The sequence below is a fragment of the Phasianus colchicus genome, chromosome 2 (genome assembly GCF_987193195.1).
Source record: "Phasianus colchicus chromosome 2, bPhaCol1.hap1.1, whole genome shotgun sequence".
Classification (NCBI taxonomy): Eukaryota; Metazoa; Chordata; class Aves; order Galliformes; family Phasianidae; genus Phasianus; species Phasianus colchicus.
In genome coordinates, this window is record NC_143437.1 from 14642103 (window position 1) to 14664774 (window position 22672).

Below are 22672 nucleotides of genomic sequence, written 5' to 3' on the forward strand. Positions count from 1 at the left end.
TTGGAAAATACCATTAGCTCAATTTTATTAATATATAGAAGTCTTAGAATAGAAATTAAGCAACTGGCCAGCAACTGAAACAAACTCTGCAGAAGTAGGAGTTGATATTAGAAGTGAGATGAAACTCAGCAATTTACTTGAAAAGTTTGAAGGAAGATGTACTTGTATGGTTGCTCTATTTTATTAACTCCTCCTTTGCATGCTCTATGTGAATTTAAACTCTGTATTTGGAGTGGGAAAAGTGCTGATTATTGAAGTGCTGATTATTGAAGAGATGTTGAGCTTCTGGCCCTCTGGAAAGCCACAGACATTGCCACTGGAGCTCCTCTAGGCACCAGTGTGCAATGCACCCAGCTAGAGTTCCTTGTCCAAAATCAAAATCAAAATGTAACCAAGCAGGTTCAGTGGTAACTACAAAGTGACCTGGCAATTTGGTTGTGGCAAATCTCCTTCCTCTCTTCTGTGACTAATCTGGCTATTTTCTCCTACACTCCATGCAAATTTATAATGGCTTCCCAATTCTTTTTCCCCCTATTGCTTCTTACTGCCAAATCAGTTAAGTGTGTGTAAACTCATTTCCATTGTTCTTCTAGTCTTCTTGTGTGTTGGTGACTTCCTCCTTTATCCAAAGACTGTTGGGGCTGACTCCAAATGCTGTATAAACTAGAAGATGTCCTCTTCACCCTCAAGTTATTATTTGGTACCTAGGACTCTCAGAAACAGCCTCTTCTGTACCTTTATTCTAGTTGCTTCTTGCTCTGGAGGCTGCCTTTGTCAGACTCAGATTTTTGCATGAACCCAGTGTCCCTGTTGCAAAATATGCCTCCATGAGACATACTGCGCAGATGGCAAACAATAGCTATCTCCTGCCAGGGAGGAAATCCATTTGTCATTGTTTCATCATCAGTCCCCATTGTGTTGCCTTCAGACAGACCCATTTGTCAAGACAAGTTCCAAAGTGCTGGTGTTTAGCAGGGATACTATACAACCCCTGTCTGTTCAAATGCAAGTCCTCCCACTGTGGTTTCTATTATTGCTCCTTATTTCTGTTACAAGGATGTCTAGAAAGACCATCTCAGGTCAACAGCCTGTTTGCAGGGGGTGTTTAGTTTTGATTCCTGAGTGGACTGTTCAGAATCTGAAACCTTTTTCCTGACAGCCTCTTCAGTCTAAGTGAGATTGAATGGTTTTATTTAGTCAGCTGAAGTAAGATGTGAGCTTGCATGCACCACTCCCTATGTGTTACCCACCACACCTGCCAAATACTTACACTGAGAGGACCCCATTTTGATGGATCTTGGAACCTTTGTGGAAATGGCAAGACAAAGGTATGGAAAAGAGCAAAAAGACATCCAGGGATTCAGAAACTGGAATTTGAATTCTTCTTCCAGTGGATTACTCACCTATTAAAGCTTTCTTTCAAAACTGGAATCTTCGATGTTGGTATACTGAGATCTGCAGAAAAATACATGCTTTGAAGGAACTTCTCTGGTCATGTAGACAACCTGCAAAGCAAAGAGCATAGGATTAGGTCCTGTGACTCCTACGGACAAGGAAAGCAGTACTCAATATCATGTGGCTGTGTCACTAGACCGAGGACTGATGCAAAGTGTCCTTGTATGTCAGGAGGAGTGATGGGTACTGCAGTGTCTGTGCCATCACAGAATCACAGAATCGCCAGGGTTGGAAGGGACCTCAAGGATCTTGAATCTGCAGCCCCTCTGCCACATGCAGGGCCACCAATCTTCTCATTTAATGCTAGACCAGGCTGCCCAGGGCCCCATTCAATCTGGCCTTGAACACCTCCAGGGGTGGGGCTTCCACAACCTCTCTGGGCAGCCTGTTCTGGCATCTCACCACTCTCATAGTAAAGGACTTCCCCCTGACATCCAACCTAAATCTCCCCTCCCTCAACTTAAAACCATTTCCCCTTGTCCTGCTGTTACCTACCCTTTCAAAGAGTTGATTCCCCTCCTCTTTGTAGGCTCCCTTTAGGTACTGAAAGGCTGCAATGAGGTCACCCCGCAGCCTTCTTTTCTCCAGGCTGAATAAGCCCAGCTCCCTCAGCCTGTCCTCATAGGGGAGGTGCTCCAGTCCCCTCATCATCTTCATGGTCCTCCCTCTGGACCCTCTCCAACAGCTCCCTGTCTTTTTTGTACTGGGGGCTCCATACTTGGACGCAGTATTCCAGATGGGGCCTCACAAGAGCAGAGTAGAGGGGAACAATCACCTCCCTGTCCCTGCTGGCCACCCCTCTTTTGATGGAGCCCTGGATACCATTTGCTTATTGGCTAGAGGCAGGGGTGTGCGCTGAGCTCTGGGCCAGAACGGTTCTGTCTAGATGAACCTGACACAAGTCTTTGGACTTGCAAGCCTCATTTGTTTAGATTTGTGGCATTATCAGCCAGATTTGCTATTCATAAGGTAGCAGTAAGTGTTTACCTGCCATGGGGAAGCTCAAAAAGAGACTAGGAGCTGGTTGGAAAAAGTGTCCTTGAGACGGCAGCAGCAGCCATAGAAGCAAGATGAGGTATTAGAAAAATATTATGTAAGAAATCTAAAGGTATTCAATTTGGGGTAACCTGAAGTCATGAGAATGCAGCTGGAAGGGTGGCTGTGGAGTTCATCCATAAAGACAAAATGTGCTGGAGTGGGAGGGTTTATCCAGAGACTGAAGCAAGGATCAGTCCAAGTCTGGGGGTTATCTAGAAACAGTGGTGTGGGAACACTGTGTCAGAGGCACTGAGTTAAGGGGTTTCTGGCCAGGGTGTTTAGTGAGGGAGGGTTCATAACAGTAAGCAAGCGGATGCTGCTAATCAGAACAATATGGAGGAGGGAAGTATCCTTCATACTGTTGGGTTTTTCTTTTTCCTTTCTTTTTCTCTCTCCTCTCCCTCCTAGAATGTATATCATCTTCAGTATGGGGGCCTGGGGATGTAGCTTGGTGAACTGAAAGCAACGAAGATAGGCTGTGTTACAGAAGCTGAGGGTATAACACATATAGACCTAATTATGCAATCTACAAATAAAAGAAGAGCTCTGTGTACCCGAGAAATCACAGAAAGGTTTAGTGTTTCACCAGGAAGCTGACAGCACCGCAGTGGACCACAATTAAGACTTTAAAATATGTAACAGCATTTTTATGACATCAAAGTCCTGTTGCCACACAAAGCAATGTTTATGAAAAGATCCTGCTCTTCACCCTACAATCATGATGTACATATTGGCAATAAGGAAGTCAGCAATAGCTATTTACTGCTCTCCTGCAGCTGTGGACTTATAACTTAGGTCCTTAATTAAGTAGAAGCAGGGCTAACCACGAAGCACACCACAGTGCCTTAAAATGGCTTTCATACTGCGGAAATCTGGTGTTTGGTTACTCCAAAGAGTGGGTTTTTTCCCCTTGAAAACTATATTTGCACATTCAGAAATAATTATCTGAAGATTTGAAAAAAATGCTGTCTTGATGCACCATGAGATCTAAAGAGCTTTTCATGGAAAGCACTTTAAAAAAATATCCCACTCTATATGGGAGATATTGACACCAGCCCCAATTTTGTCATCAATTGTGAGCAGTTGTTAGCAAAGAAACTAGTCATGCTGCACAAAAGAGATCACAGCATGTGTGTAAATCTGCATAACCTAATTGACTATCTTGGGAACGTGATATTCAGCTGCAAAACCCACTTTTCACAAAACAAAAAAATTAAAAAGGAATGTCGCATCATTATGTTCTTTAAATATTACAGGAACTGCAGTAAGTGCATCTTGGCAGAGACAAGCCTACATCATTAGTTCCTCTCCTGGTTGCTTTCAGGTTTTTTGTTCCACATGGCCTGTCTTGACAGGACAACAAATAGGCGTTTTGCATCTGTACACATTTATTAGTGGATTTTATCGTTGGACATCAAGGAAATTGAGTCTCATCTAAAGGTTTATGACTGTACACATCTGTGGATTTTATTACCCTGCTTTCAAACAAACAAACAACAGCAGCAGAAAATTATTTTTGGAAAGTACCGTTTAAGATTTAATAATCATTTGATGTTCAGAAAGGTCCTTGGCTGTTTGTCCGAATGTTTGCTGAACATTTGGTGAGTGCTTTGGTTATTAGTAGAGGTACGTGTGTAGGAGGCTGGGGGCAGATAGTCAGACTTGCTTCTTCCTTGCATGAGAAGGTGATTTGTATAATTACACCTTTTTCTCTGCTCCCAGGATAGCTAACTTCTTATGGATCATGTTTAGAGACAACCTGCCATGGGGAATAGCCACCTTAGTACATACAGAAATTCTGCTTCTAACTGATGAAACACAAAGGAGTTGCAAAAGGGAACTGGGGAATAATATTGCTCTGTGCTTCTCTTGCTCTACTTTAAGATTTCAACAAATTCTAACTTTGCTGTTGGGCTATAGAGAGGCTGAAATCTAGCAAGGTAAAACAAGGCCCAAACTGTCCGCATGCTGTACTCGTTGAAATTCCTGATGAAAGCAGGGGTTGAAAGGATTTGTTCAATATTTCCTCATAATCAAAGTCCTACACAGCTCCTATGACAGGAACTTCACACCTGACTATAGTCTGAGCTGTCTGTCATATTTAAAAATAAATAAATAAAATCAGAATCCCAAAGCAAATCTTGGAAGCAAGACCTGGGTGTAAAACGAAAGGGTATATGGCTCATATTTCAAAGGGCCTTAAACAATAATTCTGGGTGAATTGCTGTCTATTCTTAATGCTGTGTTTATTCAGAAATCTAGAGATTGCTTATATCCAGTGTTCTTAAATGTACTGCTAATGATAATTTGAGATTCAAACATCCGAGTGTGTTTCATTGGAAAAGGACTCTTCCAGGTGAAAATTGAGATTGTAAGTTAATGGAGCCTGTTCAGATTAACTATGTTTTGTTTGTGAGTATTTTAATAGTTAACATGAAGGAGGACTGGAAGCTGATTTTTAACTTAATTATTTTCAGACTAGGGAAATGGATGAGGGAGGACTTCTGCCTAAGAGTAGATTCTTACTATCTATCTTACACAATAGATGATATATCATCAAAACAGATATATTCAACCTACTTTTTTTCAGCTTGCAAATGTTTCAGCTGAGATTCTCTTTTTCAGCTGAGAGAGTGAGCAGCATAAAAATCCTGAGAAAATGGTCACTGTTTTGTAGTGAGGAGGCAAGACTCTCAGGTCACCTTACAGACTGATTTTTACTCTCATGTGTGCTAATGTTTTTGCTCTGAGACAGACTTTCACACACCAGACCATGGAGAAAGAGCCTGGAGAAAGTGGAGAAGGAATGATCGTTCATTGACATTTCCCATGCAAAATGGCAAATGAAACGCAAGGGCAATGGGTTCAAGACAAGTTGAAGGAAATGGCTCTTTGCACAACAAAATACACTGACCTGTGACACAACAAAATGCACTGACCTGTGACACGTTGTCAACGTAAATTCATATGGATTCAGAAAGTCACTGGACAAATTAAAGAAGAAAATTGCACCGAAGTCTGGTAAATGCAATGGGTGACACCTCTGAACAGTGATTTGTGTGTGTGTCTGTGTGTATATGTGTTTTAATGAGAACATTAGGAGAACATTCCATGGAAACATTACAACAGAAAACAGCATGTCACTCACATTTTCACTGGAAATCTTTTTTTTATTTGGCTACCCTAAGACAGGCTGCTGGGCTTACATGATTTGTCCCCAAAGAGGAGACTTTCCTTCCTCCCTGCTGTGATCACTATGGTCTATTCTGAGCCCCACTTCAGGACATATGCCACGTTCAATCTCACTCCTATGTGACCACCAGAAGTCTGGAGCATGGCCAGGGCCTCCATACAGACCTCCCAAGTCCATGTGCTGTAGCCTGACCTCAAGATCAGATTGTATTGTCATTGCTCTTTTAAATGGGGTTGTCTGCATATAAGAAGAGCTGCATGAAGGACTAAAATAATAATCATCTTAAAGACATTTAGCCATTGATTTCACTATGGGACCCTGCAGGAAGCCCTAAGAGCAAGTCCACAGGATAGAGAATGGAACAGTTATTTATGCCTTTTGGTGTGTTGTTGCAGCAAGCTATTCGACAGTTGTGTAAAAGCAAAGTTTAGAGAAACAGTTTCTTGCTGGGAAGAATAAATGTATGTTTTTTCTATACCACACAGTGCAAGTGAAACTGCTGCTGAGGTGAAGAAAGCCTGTGGCAGTTCTTCTGCTCAGTCATTTGTAAACCTTTGAATGAGTTCCCAATGTGAATTGTTACTCCACTCTGCAGTGGGCTACTTCTTGGCCAGCTCAAAGAAGCCCCAGAAAATATTGCACCCATATGCGCTCTTTTTTTTTTTTTAACATTCTCATTAACTTTATAAAACCCACAAATTTAGACCATCTGTCCTATAAATGTTTCTAAACTACACCAAGATGAAAAAGCTGTTCTAGTTTTTTGATATAAGCGGTCAGCAAACCAAACACAAAACCAGAGCAAAGCAAATATTTTCTTGTCATACATGCTTCCCAACCGTGACGGATGAACTGTTATTTTTGATATGTATTTGGATCCCAGTTTTGGAGAGAAATGCCTCCTAGATATGTGCACTTAACACCAGACCAGTTTGATATGAGGAATTCTCATTGGGGAGGGGGAAACAGAGGGAAAGTTGCCCCACATGCTGCCCATGGACTGTATTAAGAAGCTGTTTCTTCAATTATATGTGTTCCAACTGCCCTGTTGACTGCTATAACAAAGCCATCTCAGGCATGGATTGTGTCAGCCCAGTCTCAGGTAAGGTGTTTGCACTTCCTTCAACCCACCTCTCTCTTGGTTGTTAATCCAGGAATATTTATTGTCCCCACGTGAAACTCCAAGGTGTGGCTGGAGCATGATAATGAAGAGAGGATGTTTGCAGGACTTGGCTCGCAGGTGGGATTAAGACCACGTCCTTGTTCACAGGCAAACTCAACAGCAACCAGTGTGTTGAGAAAACCTTCAATAACGTGAGTGGTAGAATGTGGAAATCTCACTTGAGGTCCCTTTTCCTGGCGTTACCATGGACACAACAAATACCCAGCTTAAATTCTCCAGGAGTTGGAAGGCGCTGTTTAAATTGTACACTCTGCTTTGGAATTTACAGCTAAATGGAAAAAGAGAGATCTGTTCTGACTGTGTCCAACTGCCTTTTAAAGTTCCTCTGCTTTTGATACATTACTGCTATAGAGGCCAGATCTTCAACCAAATCCTGGGTCAAGAACACCTTGTTTTGTAGGATACACTCTGAGTTTATATGTAAAGATATTCTTCCCTGTTTTCTTTGGGTATATTATAGCACTTACTATGCAATTTCTACAGGTTTTTTACAATGGCCTGTCAGTATGTAATTGGGAACTGAGGAACCGTGAATGGACCAATTTAAGAGTGGCTGTGAACACTCAATGGAGCACCATAGTGAATTGTCCTGTCATTTTCCTGAAGGAAGAAGGCTTTGCCAACAGTGTGGGATAAATTGTTGTACGTGCAAGCAGTGCTAGGGTTTGGAGGTTTTTGTTTTTTGTTTTTTGGTGTTTTTTTTCCATTGAATTCAGCCTGCTTACCTTCAACCATTTCAGTGGCAGTATCTACAGCTGATACAGTACTCTGGCTTCTGTTTATCATTACTAGGGGGTTACAGATACTTCCTGAGCACAATTCATCTGACATGTTTTAATCATATACTTTTGAGGTGAAATGGGACTTCAAAGTGTATATTTTTCTATGCTGTGTTTGTAGGAGCAGTTGAGACAAAAGGCTTGTAGCTGTCTATGTTTGAGCTTAGGAAAGCATTCTAAATGTTAGTGCTTCATTGTACTACCATCTATTTTTGCCCATGAAGCTGTGGTGCAAAAAATGAAGTCCCAGTCAAAACAAGATAAAAGCTGAGCTGTGATCACCATTGCCATCACTTCCTGACTCTTTTGTGGTATTTGAGGTTTCTCCATCTGTACTTGCCCAGCACAAGACTGATTCCAAAATAATACTTTTCTTTTAATTTTCTACCTTCCATTGTGCATTCCTTCAGGCCCTGCCTGCTGATTACCCAAGTTGGCAGCTGGGCTGAGGAGGCACTGGAGCCCTAAGGTAGGCTGAGCACCCAATGCTCTTGTGCTGGAAATGGCTGCCTGATAGCTGAGACAAAGACGAGGATGAGGACTGGGCAGGCAAGATCTGGCAGAAATGTAGGGGCCTGTCAGTGCTTACCTGCAGGCTCCTCCAAGCACAGTGTCATTTTCAGTTTGTTTCATCCATCTTCTTCTCAGTACTGTGAGAGCTGAGCCTTTTAACCCAGGTCAATGCTGTACCTGGCTCTCTCGAAAGGACATGGCAAGCTTTGTAAGGCAGGCAGTGGTATTCCTCTTCATAGAGCTTCGCTTCTCATTTGGGAAGATGAAGGTTTATTCTTCCTTGCTAGTTTTGGATCTTGTAAGCTGTGTCAGTTGAAATGTGTGTTGAACAAAGCAACTACTTCAAGGAACGACAGATTTCATGAAACAGATGTATTCTCTATGATGTTGAGACAAACTGGTAAATAATTTTGGCTTACAAGTACTGTGTGGATGGAAGAGATTTTGAAACTGTGTTGGCACCTCAGTACTATGTATTTTTAGAAATTTGAAACATCTAAGCTAGTTTTACCTGAATAGAGCTCCTAGTGATTAATTTGTGTAATCAAATTTTAAGCACGAAAAGGAACTTGACTGAAAAAAAGCATATAAGTCAGACTATGGACTACCTCCTTTGGGCCAAGAAAAGTAAAGTCCCATTCAACCTGGCCTTGTGTGCCTCCAGAAATGGAACATCCGCCCCTTTCTTTGTTACATTCTGCATTTTGACTCTGCTGTGTGACAGGCAGTGCATCAAGGCATGATGTGTACTGTATGATATGTCGTGTCTCCTACAGGTCACTCCAAGATGAGCGGCAGTCTTTGTATTGGTGCTAAGAGGATTTTCTATTTACAGCTTGGTGGAAGCTTTTCATAGTTCTTCTGATTCCTACATTCTTCCATGTATATCCACTGTGTTATTGGAACCATAGCTGAATTATCAGCCTAAGACTGTAGACTCTACATATAAATCGTTAAAAAAATGTGTAACTAACGTACCGGTGTATGAAAACTTTACACACACACATATGCTCACATACTGGACAAAGATCTGAATTCACTGCTGAATAGCCTTACTAATCTGCCAGACTCTGCAGCCCATCAGTAGCTCTTGATAAATCAGCTTTTTAAAAGAAAAAATTTTGGAACACCCTTTAAGAAACGAAAGCACAGGATTGAAAAGAAACATTTTAGAACTAAGAGAAAAAGCACACAAAGAAACCATTTTGCAAAAGATTTGGAGAAATCATTAACTCTGCTCCTTCCCCTGCTGAAAAAAAAGTTGAAATACAAATTGTCACTGTTCTCTTCAAAGGTTTGCAAAAGTTCAGCATGTGACAGGCCAACCAGTGTAATTTTTCCTGTTCATTCATTTACAAAAATAAACAGGAAATTTTGCATTTTCATTCCATCCAGCAAAGTCCCATTACAGACCTTTATTATGTTATGGAGGTTTTCCCCGTGTATGCAACAAAAGCACACAGGCACATATGTTGTTCTATCGGCTGAAACAAGTGTCTGAACTTGAAGTTGGGTCACTTCTACCAGCGAGATCATCAATCAATTCATTTTAGTCAGAGTTTTGAGAAACAATGTGTTTCTGTCCAGATGGACAGCTATGCTGTAGCTCTTCCTGCACTCACGATGTGTGCCACAAGCTTTCTCCATGGGCTTATGGAAGAGGCCAGGGAGGGAGGAGGAGCATAGGTGTAGTGTACTCTGGCTGATTATGGAATAGCTTAGGAATGTGGGATACACCAGCAAAGCAAATCGGGTTGGTTGTCAGTGATGTCAGCTAATACCTTTGCCAGTAATGCCTGATGACTGCTTGCTGTATTTCTAATAGGTTAACATATTTCTAGCAAGTTGCATTTCATTTTTAACGGTGCATTTCTTTAAACAAGTTGAAAACAATTTTTATTTGCTGTGGGAGAAATAACCTTGTTTGGAGTGACTCTGAAAGCTGTAGTAGACTAGTCCTTTTGCATCAGAAAAGTGTGTGTGTGTGTGTGTGTGTGTGTGTGTGTATGTGAAAGATTTGTTTTGGGAACTCCATCCAGTTGTTGCCCTCTTCTTTGCATTCATACACCTGCAACAGAGTCATTTAATCGTATGTCCCCATCAACAAACACTGATGTCTATATTCTGCAGACTCCTACTTTTGTACCTCTGCCTACTTTTACTTTATAGTGAGGATACTCACAACCCTCTCAGTTGTCTGTATCTATTTTACTTCTCTCTTGAACCAGGGATGCCTTTAATTACTGTGTGCATAGTATTTTAACTGTTAAGTTTGAACTTTTCTTCCCCCTTTCTTCTGCTGCAAGAAAGCAGAAAAATGTCTGCAACTGTCAACAGAGGTAGAGACATACTGTATTTCCTCCCACTTCGAAAATATAATTGAACTAGTGTGAAAGGTGTAATTTTACATAAGTGATATGCATGTTTTATACTTCTGTATGTCATATATGCTTACATATCAGTCTTCCTGGTTGAATTGTACAAGAATTCAGAGAAGATGCAATACTTTTTCCTTTTATAGTGCTTTATTTCATAGCAGTATTTGATTCCTTTACAAACAAATCAGTAGCTGTAGCAAAATTCTAGAATAGTCAGCGGTGTCCGAGTACAATTTATTTTCCAATCATGAGCAAATCCAAGTTTGAACTGTAGGTCTTCCTTAGCTGTTATCATTTGTACAGTGATAGCTGGAAGCATAGAGGGTTAAGAAGGCATAACCTTATACCTGGATCCCCACAAATGCCAGACATTGAGCCATCAGGCGCCATATGCTTGTACAGAATCAAAGACTTTGATAGTAGGAAATACTCCACAAGTACTACAGTGACCAGCAGTTCCTAGTAATTCGCTGGTCTGGACTTGTTCTCTCTCTTCGTGGCTTTGATGGGCAAACTGAGATCAGCTATAATTTTTTTTTAAGTACACTCAAGAGTGCGTTACTAAAAGTATTGCTGTGAGTAAGGAGAAATAACACACTTTCTGTTCAGAGACACAAAACAAAAACTCTTTCAGCAACACTTCTGACACTAGTCTGTGCAAGTGGAGGACATTGTTCTCAGGTGCCAGATGTATTTCCAGCTACTCATACCTCTAGAGCACAAGGAGCAGTTCAGCTGCCAAACACAGAAATTGATCCTAAGCTCACTGAAATGAACAGGAAGCATTTCTGCTAACTTCAGTAAAATTTGTGACAGACTTGTGCTTCAGAAAGGCTGTTTTGTTTTCCGTCCCTCCCCAAAACAAAACAGATGCCTGTTGCCAACAGCAGTGATAGCATTTGTGCAGAACTGAGCGCTCTCCAAGAGGCATGCCATCTGCCAGCTGATCGATCCTCCAGTGAAGAGGTTCTTCTGCTAAATTAGTTGTATCTGCAGTGCTTACTTTTTCGTGTGTATAAGCAGCAAATTAGGTGTTTTCATGTCACAAATCAGAAAACGATCACCAACTGACTCTGATGTGCTTTTAAGTAGGGAAAATAATCAGTGTGCAGGTTTTCAGTATTGACAGAATATCATCAATTCACTTTTCACCGAAACTTTGTTACAGTAAGCTAGGTAAGCAGGCACATAAATATAGTTGTTATGAAACTGTTTCATTAAAACATGAGTCTAGTAATTTTCTGAGCACTCTATGACTTTTTCACCCCATGAGAAATCATGGAGAAGTGTTGGAGAATACATCCCAGTAATAATGTTTCCTATGCTGAGTGTATCACCTGCTATATTCAGTATTCCTCATGCCTTTGCATGTCAGCAGGTAAAGGAGTCAGGCTGTGATGCAAATGAAGTTCACAGAGAGCTTAGTAACATTGTAATTAGCACTGCTTGGGTGTTGAGCAAATCAGCATTCAATTATGCAAAGTAGACAGTAAAACATTCCTGTTAGAATTTCAGGTTGTGGTTTGTCGGGTTTATTTTACTTTTTTTGATAAGGAACAGCTGTGGATTAGCACTGGGTAATCAGAGACAGTAGACAAGCTGGTAGGGTCATTGTGCATTGCTTTTTTGAAATGCTCAAGTTTATGGGGTGTCAGAGCAGGCTGGGGCATGAACTGACTGGGCTGAGTTATAACAATAGCTGAAATCACACAGGGTCAGATCATCAGCTGGTTGAGATCAGTTCAGTTCTGCAGTGCAGATAAATCCATTTGCTCCAGGTGGATATTTGCCCCCCAAAAGCTTTATCCTTATTATCTGCCAAACTTCTGTCAGCAGAGGAATTTGATTTGATCTCAGTTGGGTAGATGGCTGTCAGTCCTGCGGTCACCTCAAATAAGAGTTTCTGTAATTGAAAGATTTTTAAAGGAGACCACATTGAGGCATGACCTCATTTTTAGAAATAAACAAAAGCGGCTGGCTTTGTGCAGGCAATGCTTTGAAAAAATGATTTTTTTTCTGGACTGGAGATGGTTTTTCAAAAAAGAGAATTTCTTTTTAAATTGACATGTGAAAAGTGATTTTTTTTTTTTTTTTTTTTTTTTTTTTTAATTCCTTCAGCTGTATGGCTTCAATCATTTTTTTCCTGCCCACAGGTGTTTCTTCCTGTTTTTTTTTTTTTTTTTTTTTTAAACTATCAAAATTGAAAAAGAATCAATAGAAAAAAAGTAGAAGAGAAAAAAGAAAACAAATGACAGAAGGTTAAAATCAAAAAAGCCTTTTTAAGAGGGGAAAAGTAAAAGAATGAACTAAAGTGACACAACAATATTGATTACATTATTTAATAAATAAGTAATTTTTACAAGCCTATCACTTAAAGTGTTTTTTTGTTTTTTTTGTTTTTTGTTTTTTCCTACTATGTCTCCTTCTAGTTTTTTTTTTGTTTTTTGTTTTTTTTTTGCAGTGGAAATATGAAACTTTAAATATCAATATATGGTCAGTTTCACGTTTTTATAAGTTTCTGTGCATTGCCTTCTCTCTTGCCATATCCCCTGAGAGTCATTTTTTAGTTATGCCATACCTTTGAATTGAATGGGAGTCACATGCAATACATTTCTAGACTGATACTGAACATCTCAGCTGAGCACTTCTGGAGATGAACCAAGTTTATTTAGCACTGTTATCTCCTTGTGCCAGATTATGAACTTTGAAGTTTACTCCTGTAAGTGGTGCAGCAACAAACCCTGTCTGTTCACACAGGGCTTCTGTGCTCAGTTGCATTTAGTTTGTATTTGGTTAAATGGATTAGAATAGGTAGGAGACCATTCTCTTCATTTTCAACCTGCATTAGAAATGTGTGTGGATAACAGGATATAACAGGAATGATTGTTTGTTTTTTTAATCTGGAAGAAAAGAGGAAGGAAACAAATAGAAAAAAAAAAAAAAAAGTGCTGTTCTCCAAGGTTGAGTCTTGGGATAGTGCTCTTAAATGTTTTAATCAATGACATAGACTGACCTATTGAGTGCACCCTCAGCAATTTTACTGATTACACCTGCTGAGTGGTGCAGTTGATAGGACAAAAAGGAGGGATGCCATCCAAAGAGGCCTGCATTGAGGCAAAGAGGCTTGAAAAGTGGACCCATTTGAATGAAATGAGGTTCAGCAGGGCCAAGTACAGGCTGTTGCACTTAGGCTGGGGCTGTCTCAAATACAAGAACAGACTGGGAGTATTTGTTGAGAGCAGCCCTGCAGAGAAGGACTTGGGGGTCCTGATGAACAAAAAGCTGGACATGAGCCAGCAGTGTGTGCTTGCAGCCTGTAAGACCAACAGTATTCTGGGCTGCATCAACAGAGGTGGGGCAGCAGGGAGAGGAAATGAGGCCCCTTCTGGAGTGCTGCACACAGGCTTGGGGACTCCAACTTAGGAATAAAGTCAAGCCTTTGGAGAGAGTCCAAAGAAGAGCCACAAAGATGGTCAGAAAGCTAGAGCACCTCTCCTGTGAAGAAAAATTGAGGGAGTTGAGCTTGTTTAGCCTGGAGAAGAGATGGCTCTGGGAAGACTTCACTGTGGCCTTCCAGTACTTGACAAAAGCTCATAAACAGGAGGGAGACTGACTTTTTATGTGATAGTGATAGGACAAGGGGGAATAGCTTTAAACTAAAAGAGGAGAGATTTAGATGTTGCCCAGAGAAGCTGTGGGTGCCCCATCCCTGGAGGCATTCCAGGCCAGGTTGGATGTGCCCTGGGCAGTCTGAGCTGGTGCGGGGCAGCCCTGCCTACAGCAGTGGATTGGAACTGGGTGATCTTTAATGTCCCTTCCAACCAAAGCCATTCCATGATCTTCAGAATTCCAATCTACTATAACATTACGCTAATGTTAGATTTTGTTGAAGAGATGTAAAGTTCATAGTAAGTATTCAGTTTTCCTTGGGAGGTGTTGAAGTATGGAACAAACATTAAGAACAATTGATATAACCATGTGTTAAGGTTTGAATTCAATTAAAACACTTAAACATTTACAAAATAGTCTCTGGAATGCCACAGGTGCCATAAAACTCTGTGTTTGTACATAAATGCTCCCTTGAACTGAAACCTTGTGAGTTAAAGAAGATCTCCATGCTATTGTATTGGTGGTACCATATTCTGCAAACAGATCTCTCTTCTACACACACCTGCCTTAAAAAATAAAGGAATGCTGTAACTATTTTGCAGTTGAAGAAGCTGAGTCCCAGAGAGTCTTGTCTGCCTTCTGTAACATCACTGTTGTGATATTCAGGAAATGTATTAAAAGCTGAGACTCTCATACACCTCTCCAAAATTCCACACTGATTACAAAAACTGTACAAGTAGCCTTTTACTTTATTTTTTCCCCATGTTTATGTATTACATGTAAAGAACAGAGGCTATTATTTCACAGATTAGAACAAGGTAGCCATGGGAGTTTATGCATTCTTTAATGTGATGGAAGAAAAGCGGAAGCATTCCAACTGCTGTTACTAAAGCCTTATGATAACAAGCAAACTGAATTTTAAGTATTCTCTCTCACAAGTACTACTATAGTTTAAGGTTTTTGTTCTGTTGCAGAACTTGTAGTTTATGCAACTGATATCAGTGGATCTATGCTAACTTGTGTCAGCTGGTCTGATATTTTTGTACTGGCAGAAAACATATGTAACATTGTTTTTCCCAAAATATTGGCTGAATGTTAGTCATTATTGACTAATACTGGGGTTAGCCAAATAGGACTAGGATTCCTTTCAGTAGTGGGAACATCGATCATAAGGGTAAAACAGATTGTATTTTGCTGAAAGAAAAGCTTCTGTTTATTTGTAAAGCATAAACATCCTGCAGGGCTGTTCAGAGTTACAACAGTGTAAATCCATCATAGCTGACTGGAGATTCAAGTCCATTATTTTTCAATGAGTGATATTCACCTGTTTGCTTAAATGATGCCAGGTGGACAGAACCTGCTTTTATAACAAATTTAAACTCCTCGTAAACAGAGCTTTAACTTTCTCTCTTCTTTGATTTCATGCTGTAGCTTTGAGAATGACAGGGACATCTGTGTACATTTGTGGTGAGGCATAAGAGCAGGTGAAGGAAAAATCATTTGCCCTTATCCCTGCTGTACTGAACAGATATGCCTGCTCATGTGATCATAGATCATCTGAGGGAGGGAATTAAATTACAGTATTGTTTAAAAAGTTAACACTTTCTGTAACATACAACTCAACGCCTGGCCCTGTTTTGCTGGTAAGCTCCTTTTGCAAACAAATAACCTCAGCTTCAATAAGTGTAATCACCGTCTGGCTCTTCCAGGTAATGCTGGTTTACACCAGTTTTGTTGCATGACACACAAGCTGGTATAGGTTTGGCCATGGCAAAGGAAAGCAGAATTTGAGGCAGATAAGAACCTGGACGGTAGGTAGAAGCTTCAAGATTTTCACAGTGTGATTGGTGGCAACAGGGGAGAATGGAACAATGAGGGGAGAAAAGGCACAGAAGGAGTGGCTAGGGTCAGGTGCAGAAAATCTCAGTAGTTTTTAACATGGGTATTGGTTCAAGTACTGCCTTCCTGAATTCATATGAGGATACAGAGTAATGAGGGAAGAAGACAGTTTCCTTCCCTGTTCATAAGCCATTTCAGAGCAGCATCCGGCTGAAATCTGGAGTCCATGTTTTGATTTCGGAGCAGGCGAAATCTTTACAGTTCTTTACAGTGCCAAACATTGAGCTCACAGTAAAGCCTTCATCTTTGTTCAGGGCGAAATGAAACTTCTGTAAAAATAGTAAGACCTGGGAGGAAGAATTGCTGAAATCCTTCCTGCATGTAACAGAAACAGGTCTGGCCATTTCCAGGTCTGTAGGAGTCTAGCAGGATTAGACATTAACCATAGGCCTGGAAAAACAGCAAGCTACTTCAATCCACCTTAGTACCAAACTTAGGAACAGAGGGTTGTGTTTTCAAGGCAAGTGATAACATTTCTTACAGATATGCAGAGAGATGGTTACAGTCTTCTGTAGAAAGTATATGCAGCAAGGTTTTGGTTAAACCATGTTTTACCTGCCTTCTAAGTCAGTATTTGCACATCTGACGCTTGCTCTCTGTTTGTAAATCACATGGAAAATGGAAGTACAATCAGCCTGTCCATGCAAGTGGGCAAAGGTCTCCTACTCATACTCAGAAAAACTCTCCAGCTGTGATCTCCTTCCATGCAGAATGACTCCAGATGTTGGCAAATACCATGTGGCTGGAACTGTATATTTTGGTGCACTCATTCTTTTAATCTGCATTTTTTGCTGAATTCTTAAGTACTGAATGTGCTCTCTTCTGTTGTATCCACATGCTATGAGATATGATGGGGAAAATTTGTATTGGCGTAAAAGACAAATCCTTACCTGAGCAATGTATCCAAACCCTCCTCTGCCATACGTAGTGTCCCCGTGCATTCACGCACCATGGCTGAGATATATGGAATCTGCCACTGTTGGGAAAATCCACCAGCTGCTTCTCTAAATCTGCCAGAGTCTGCCACCATGCTCATGGGTACAGGAGGAAAGAGAGACTTTTCTTTGTAATACCCTATAAGCTAAGATGAGCCAGCAAAGGGAGGGTGAGCAGCCAGCCGCTAACCACATCCCTTTACTTAAGCTCATGGTTTTGTTTCAATTTAGGACAGTGCATTTTTGCCAGTTTTAGGGTATTCTCATTCAACCCATTCTAAAGGCTGCTAGAAAACACTGTGTTCCACCCATTGTCAGGAGGTGTCATTACCAACTGTAAGTCCTGGGTCAGGAAAACTGGTTTTGCTGCAAACAACTGGTCTGTAATAAAGCACACTTGACCTTTTTTGAAGTCTTCAGATAAAACTTCTTAGGCATTTTCATTCTTTCTGCTTCTTAGTGGCAAAATATCAGTAACACACTGTACTGTGTCAGAACAGATGATGTTATGGACGATGTGAAGCTGTAAGCAGTGTCTGCCAATTTCAGCACAGCCAAGACTTTACCCAGTGTGAAGTCACTACAGTTTGACCCTGAGTGACCAAGGCCTGATGATAATCCATGGAGTGCCACCAAGGACAGTTTCCCAAAGGAAACCATCTGTTTCCCTTTATGTCGACCCAGATGCTATGCTTCATTCCATCTACAATGCTGCTGTCACCCCTGTAAGGTGTCCTAAATGTTGAGTCTTGGCAGTCCTTTGTATGGTAGACAGATTTGGCTGGAAGACCATGGTTCACTTCTGTTCAGGTTTCTCGTACTTTAGCTTTCCATTATAAATGTCTTACTATAAATTCTTGGCTGACCAAAGAAGTTTGGCTAATCCTAACTTTTGGATGTTTATCAAAACCAAAGCTTGAATTTCGTCCACCATGAATCCTAGTCTATTTTTAATGCTGCTGTTTGGAAGCATAGTTCCATGTGCTCTTAATAAAATAGTGGAAACAACGTGCATCAGCTTTGTAAACAAACTTTAAAACTATTATTTTTTAGATAGCCAACTTATTTGTAAATCATTTACACCAGATGTTGACCATGACATAAATTTCCACTATTAATGTTTTTTTTTAATAGCCTTGGACAATTCACAAGTCTGCACTTTAGTTCCCCACCCAAAAAAAAAAGTGTGGTAGCTTGTGTGGACATTAGTACTTCAGGAACAAGTAGTTATTTAAGTAACTAAGAGACAAAATTTGTGCTTAGACCATAGTTTGAGTACTGGAAATTAGAGGCAGTCTTAGTAGCATGTTTCTTACACTCAGTGTTGTCATGTTCTTAGGACTTGTACCAAAGGAGTGTGCATTTATGTATTTGGTATACATTTTGGATAGTGCTACTTGTGATTGTGCTGGAGTAACAGCAGTAGTAGAGGCAACGGTAATTGAGGTAAAGCTGGCTTATTTATGCTTACAGGGTGACTTTTCTAAAAAGAACCTTGAGGTAAACCTATCTGAAGTAATTGTAGGCTGTGGTTTTGATTAAATGATAATATTTTCCAGAGTGAGAAAATATTTAGTTTCTAGCTTATGAGTAAGATGTGTGAAGTTATTTGGGGTCCTCAATCCTCAAAAAGCTGCCAAACTTGTTAGGGGTTACAAGTTTTTTAAGGTACTGGACCCAATTACCTAAGTGGTTAAAGACAACACTTCGATGTTGCCTCAACTGTCAGTTAGTTAGGTGAGCAACCATAAGCATTTGTCAGCTCCAGGTTAGTGGCAAAGCCATATTGCTTGTCTGATTTCCACCGTGGGGCTGCTGCCTCTTCTGCAAGATGACTGCTCTGATCTTGCTAGAATTTCTTGTCTGGGCATTGGCAGAACCATCTCAGTGATAACTACACCAACAGTGAAGATGTGCCTTTGGATGCATTTTATTTGAGGCAGACACAAAACCAACTGATTTTTCTAACAAGATCACTGTATTTTATTACTGAAAGTGTCAGTATTTCTGCATACTCCACAGCATTTGCACTATTTTTGTTGGTGAATTTCTCTGTATTCTTCTAATAATGAAATTATCAAAACCTTATTCTACTCCCTTTTCAGTACTGACTTGATTTTCATTTCAAATTAATTCTTTCTTATTTGCCTTTCCAAAAATATGCAGAGATGTATGAAAACTAAAGGAGAAAAGTCCAGATTTAAAGATCAGTTGTAATATAAAGCTTCACAGCCCCAGAATCAGCACAACAAAATATATCTGAAAGCTCAGCTGCTGAGTGGCTCCCCTTCAGCGTCCCTCTAGGAGAGATGAAGGAGCTTCTGGATTGTTAGGCAGAGTTTAAAAAAATTCATGCTTTCATTTATCTCCACACAAAGTTGAGTGGATTGAAGTTGCACACCTGCAGTTGTGTTCCAGTTTGACCTTTCTTGCTAGTCCTGCCAAAAAATAGATCTTGACAATAAATTCAGAAGAAGTCGGTATGGTTTAGAAAACAATTGCAGAGTTTTATTTCTCCTTTATTATTTCCACATCTGAGAGGCAAGTGTGAAAGTGGAAGCAAACCCTATGTGCAGGTGAAAATAGGGTAGGTAAGATTTAGTAGTATGAGTGGTGAAACAGGTTGGATGTAACCCACTGCATTTCTGAGAGCTTTTTCTGCCTGGACTACGTATTTTTTTTTAATAGGGAGGGCATTTCTCCTCTACAGTGAGGCTATGTTTTTCACTTTAAAATTAGCTGCAGTTTATTGAAAGACTTTCACACCCCTCAATGCTAATATGAACTTTTGTTGTTGTTGTTGTTGAAATGTGAAATGCTGACAATGGCTATTCCTATAAAAGTGTTTCCTGTGAGCATTCCTGTGGGAGAAGAATATTTTCTAAGCACTCCTAGACTGTTTTTAAGCCTTATTTAAGCTTTCTTTCCAATTGAATTCTTCTCTCTTTTTAATGGTGGGAGATGAACAAACATTGCTGCAAAGTCAGGGTAGGTTTTCTTGAACTGATACTTCTGCTAACAGCAAAAGATTATTTAAATATATCTACTGGCAGACATATAGCTAAAAAGAGGCCATTCTGTCTCCTTTCTCCCTGGAGTTTGAGAAGGGATGCCAGCAAGTAAACTCAGCCCTGTGCTCCCAGCTCTGCAGAGCACAAAGTGGGTAGAATGATTTAGAGAGCACTGTTTGGGGCAGCTCCAGCTCAGTGTCAGACTGCTCCAGAAAAGGACCTAGGTACTGAAGGAAACATCTTTTCACCCATACTGATGGCTGGCTCTAGGTTTCGATTCCCTACTCCTGAGCCAATCCAGCTTGCAGTATTTATCTTCTTGCAGGACTGTGCCATTTTTCTTCTTCCCATCATGACTCCATCCCTCAAATGCCACTCAAGGACTTTTCCATTTATGTTTTCTCATAATTAGTCCTGTTTTTCCTGTGTCCTCTCTCCTCACTGTATGAAGATCATTTCTGCCCATTTTCCCTTGCAGTGTGCACAGATGCACATCCAACCTAGCACAAGTTTTATCTACAGCATGCTGGATACAATGAGTCTTTGGCTGAGGTCCTGAATTGTTTGAATTCCCCCTCTTCCCTTCTCTTAGTACAAGCTCTCTTTTCACCTCTTACAGCTCATTATGTCCTGATTGTATCTGCAGTATCTCTTTCCCAAAACTCATTAATTAACTGTAGTTGAACACATTCTCAAAGTTTCAGGAGCTATGTAAGAAAAACATTAATTAAAAAGCCTATTAGTAGAACTATATATTGAACATAAATAGAATAAATCTGTGAACAGAGCTAAGTCCTGGACTCAAGATCAGTACCTCAGACCATCAAATGATTGCCAATGGACAGGCTCCCCTGTCCATTAGCTGAAAATTGCCTATGTGGCTTGCAAAGTTTCACTAGTCCTGGTTTATGGTGAAGCATTCCATGTGTGTAGCTCACCTTGTGCTTTCAGAAGCAAGCCCTTTTTGCTGTTATTGTAGTTGTAGGACTCCAGCCTTAAGCAGGAGATTCAAACTGATTTTGAGGTTTAAAAGGTTTAAAAGGTTCAGTCTGGAACACTTATTTCTGTCTGTCATATATATAACATTCAGTATGCACTCCTGATAGGAGGAAGGCACTGGAAGGATTGGTTTTTCTGTTATTGAAGTCTGTGAGATGGTTTCTATTTCTTATAGTGGAACTGAATTGGGATTCTTGCGTACATATTGATTTTGGTTTTGGAGTGGAGGTTTGGCCCATGATTCAGGCTATCTTTAGGAAAGGTCATGTGGATAAATACAAAATTGATGAAGGTCGCTATTAGATACTGTCTAGACACACAGTGGAGAAATTGTCTTGTTTGAGTCACCTGGATAATTGCCTTTGAGTTCAGGCAGAAGTAGAATGAGTCCAACAGCACATGCAAGACATCTTACAGAATAGGAGTTTCCCAATCAGGAAAGAATAGGAATTTCCTCAGGATTTCTTTTCACTACTGGAAGTGGGTGGAGTGGTTTTCATTGCTCAGCATATTCAGAGTGATGAATTCCACCTCTGAAATAAAAACTGATCCGAGGTAGCATCAGGATTGATCTCTGACTGTGGGGCAGATGGAATAGTCAGACATCAACAGTGCAGGACTGGCTTGTCCCTTCCTCAGGGAGGGAAACGTTCACCAAATATAAACATACATGAATATTCAATTTAATTTTTCAGATTTTACTGCTCTCTTTATCTCAACCTTTTCAGGAAATCCAGCTCTTTATTCAAAACATGCATGTGGAATAATTCTCACTTGCCCTCACACACCTCTCCCTCCCCACATGCTTCGGGGAAAAAAGAAAAATAAAAGACATTCAGGTAAAACTTTCCCAAATGAGCTTTGTGACTAGGGGAAAAAATGTAATTACTTTTTTTCAAGGAAAATAGACATTTTCCTCTAATTAAAAATCCAATTTTCCACTGGGGGAAAAAGAAAAGTCAAGTTCAACATCTATAGACCCAGTATGTGCTTGAAGTGCATGGAGAAAATTGCACAGGTGGCAGTTCTGTGAATGAGAAAGTGGAGACAGCTAGAAAGGTCAAAATGTTTGTAGGCAGCATGTGCATGGACTGCTTTTTAACATCCCTTGGAGATATTATTTTTTAGCTTTTTCCTCCTTTTACTCTGGAATTTCCCCCCTTTCATTTTTCTACCTCTATTTAGATAATTTAGAAAAAAGCGTGAAAAAAAATGCAGGGAGGTGAAGTCCAAAGAACGCTTTATGATTTTTGAACCACGGGCATTTTGAAGCAGCTCCTTGTATCTTATATCTTGAAACTTTCATGCAGTTACATACATTGCCCATCTGTAGCTCTGTTAATCCAGTATGCTGCTGTAATAGTCTTCCTGATAGGCTGTAAAGTTCTAGGTGATTTAAAGGTGCAACTTTGGCTCTGAAATTTCAGAATACAGATGAATAGCCAGGTTAAGAAGGAAATTGAACATGAGATCTAGTGAAAACCACGATTTTCCTCCAGCTAAGAGGAGAACCTCACTTTAAAGGGGAGAAGCAAGAGAAGGTTGTGCTCTTCTCACACAAAGGAAGTTCTGTAGCTTTTGCAGTGGTTGTCCCCTTTCAGGGTGGATTTTTCTTTTCTTTTCTTTTTTTTTTTTTTTTTTTGCTGTTCTGAAGGCATATTTCATGGGACACTTCACAGA

At 40.3% G+C, this 22672-nt stretch overlaps 1 long non-coding RNA gene across 13 annotated transcripts in view; it reads left to right on the top strand.

The window, feature by feature from the left end:
• The window catches only part of LOC116231831 (uncharacterized), a 287614-nt gene that overhangs the window by 36274 nt on the left and 228668 nt on the right, over window positions 1-22672 (top strand). The window contains exon 3 of one of the 13 annotated variants that reach the window (XR_004167540.2): window positions 5249-5541. The exons of the other annotated variants lie outside the window; for them this stretch is intronic. This is a non-coding gene — a long non-coding RNA (uncharacterized LOC116231831). Of the gene's footprint in view, window positions 1-5248; window positions 5542-22672 lie in introns of those variants that run through there. 13 annotated transcript variants of the gene reach the window in all.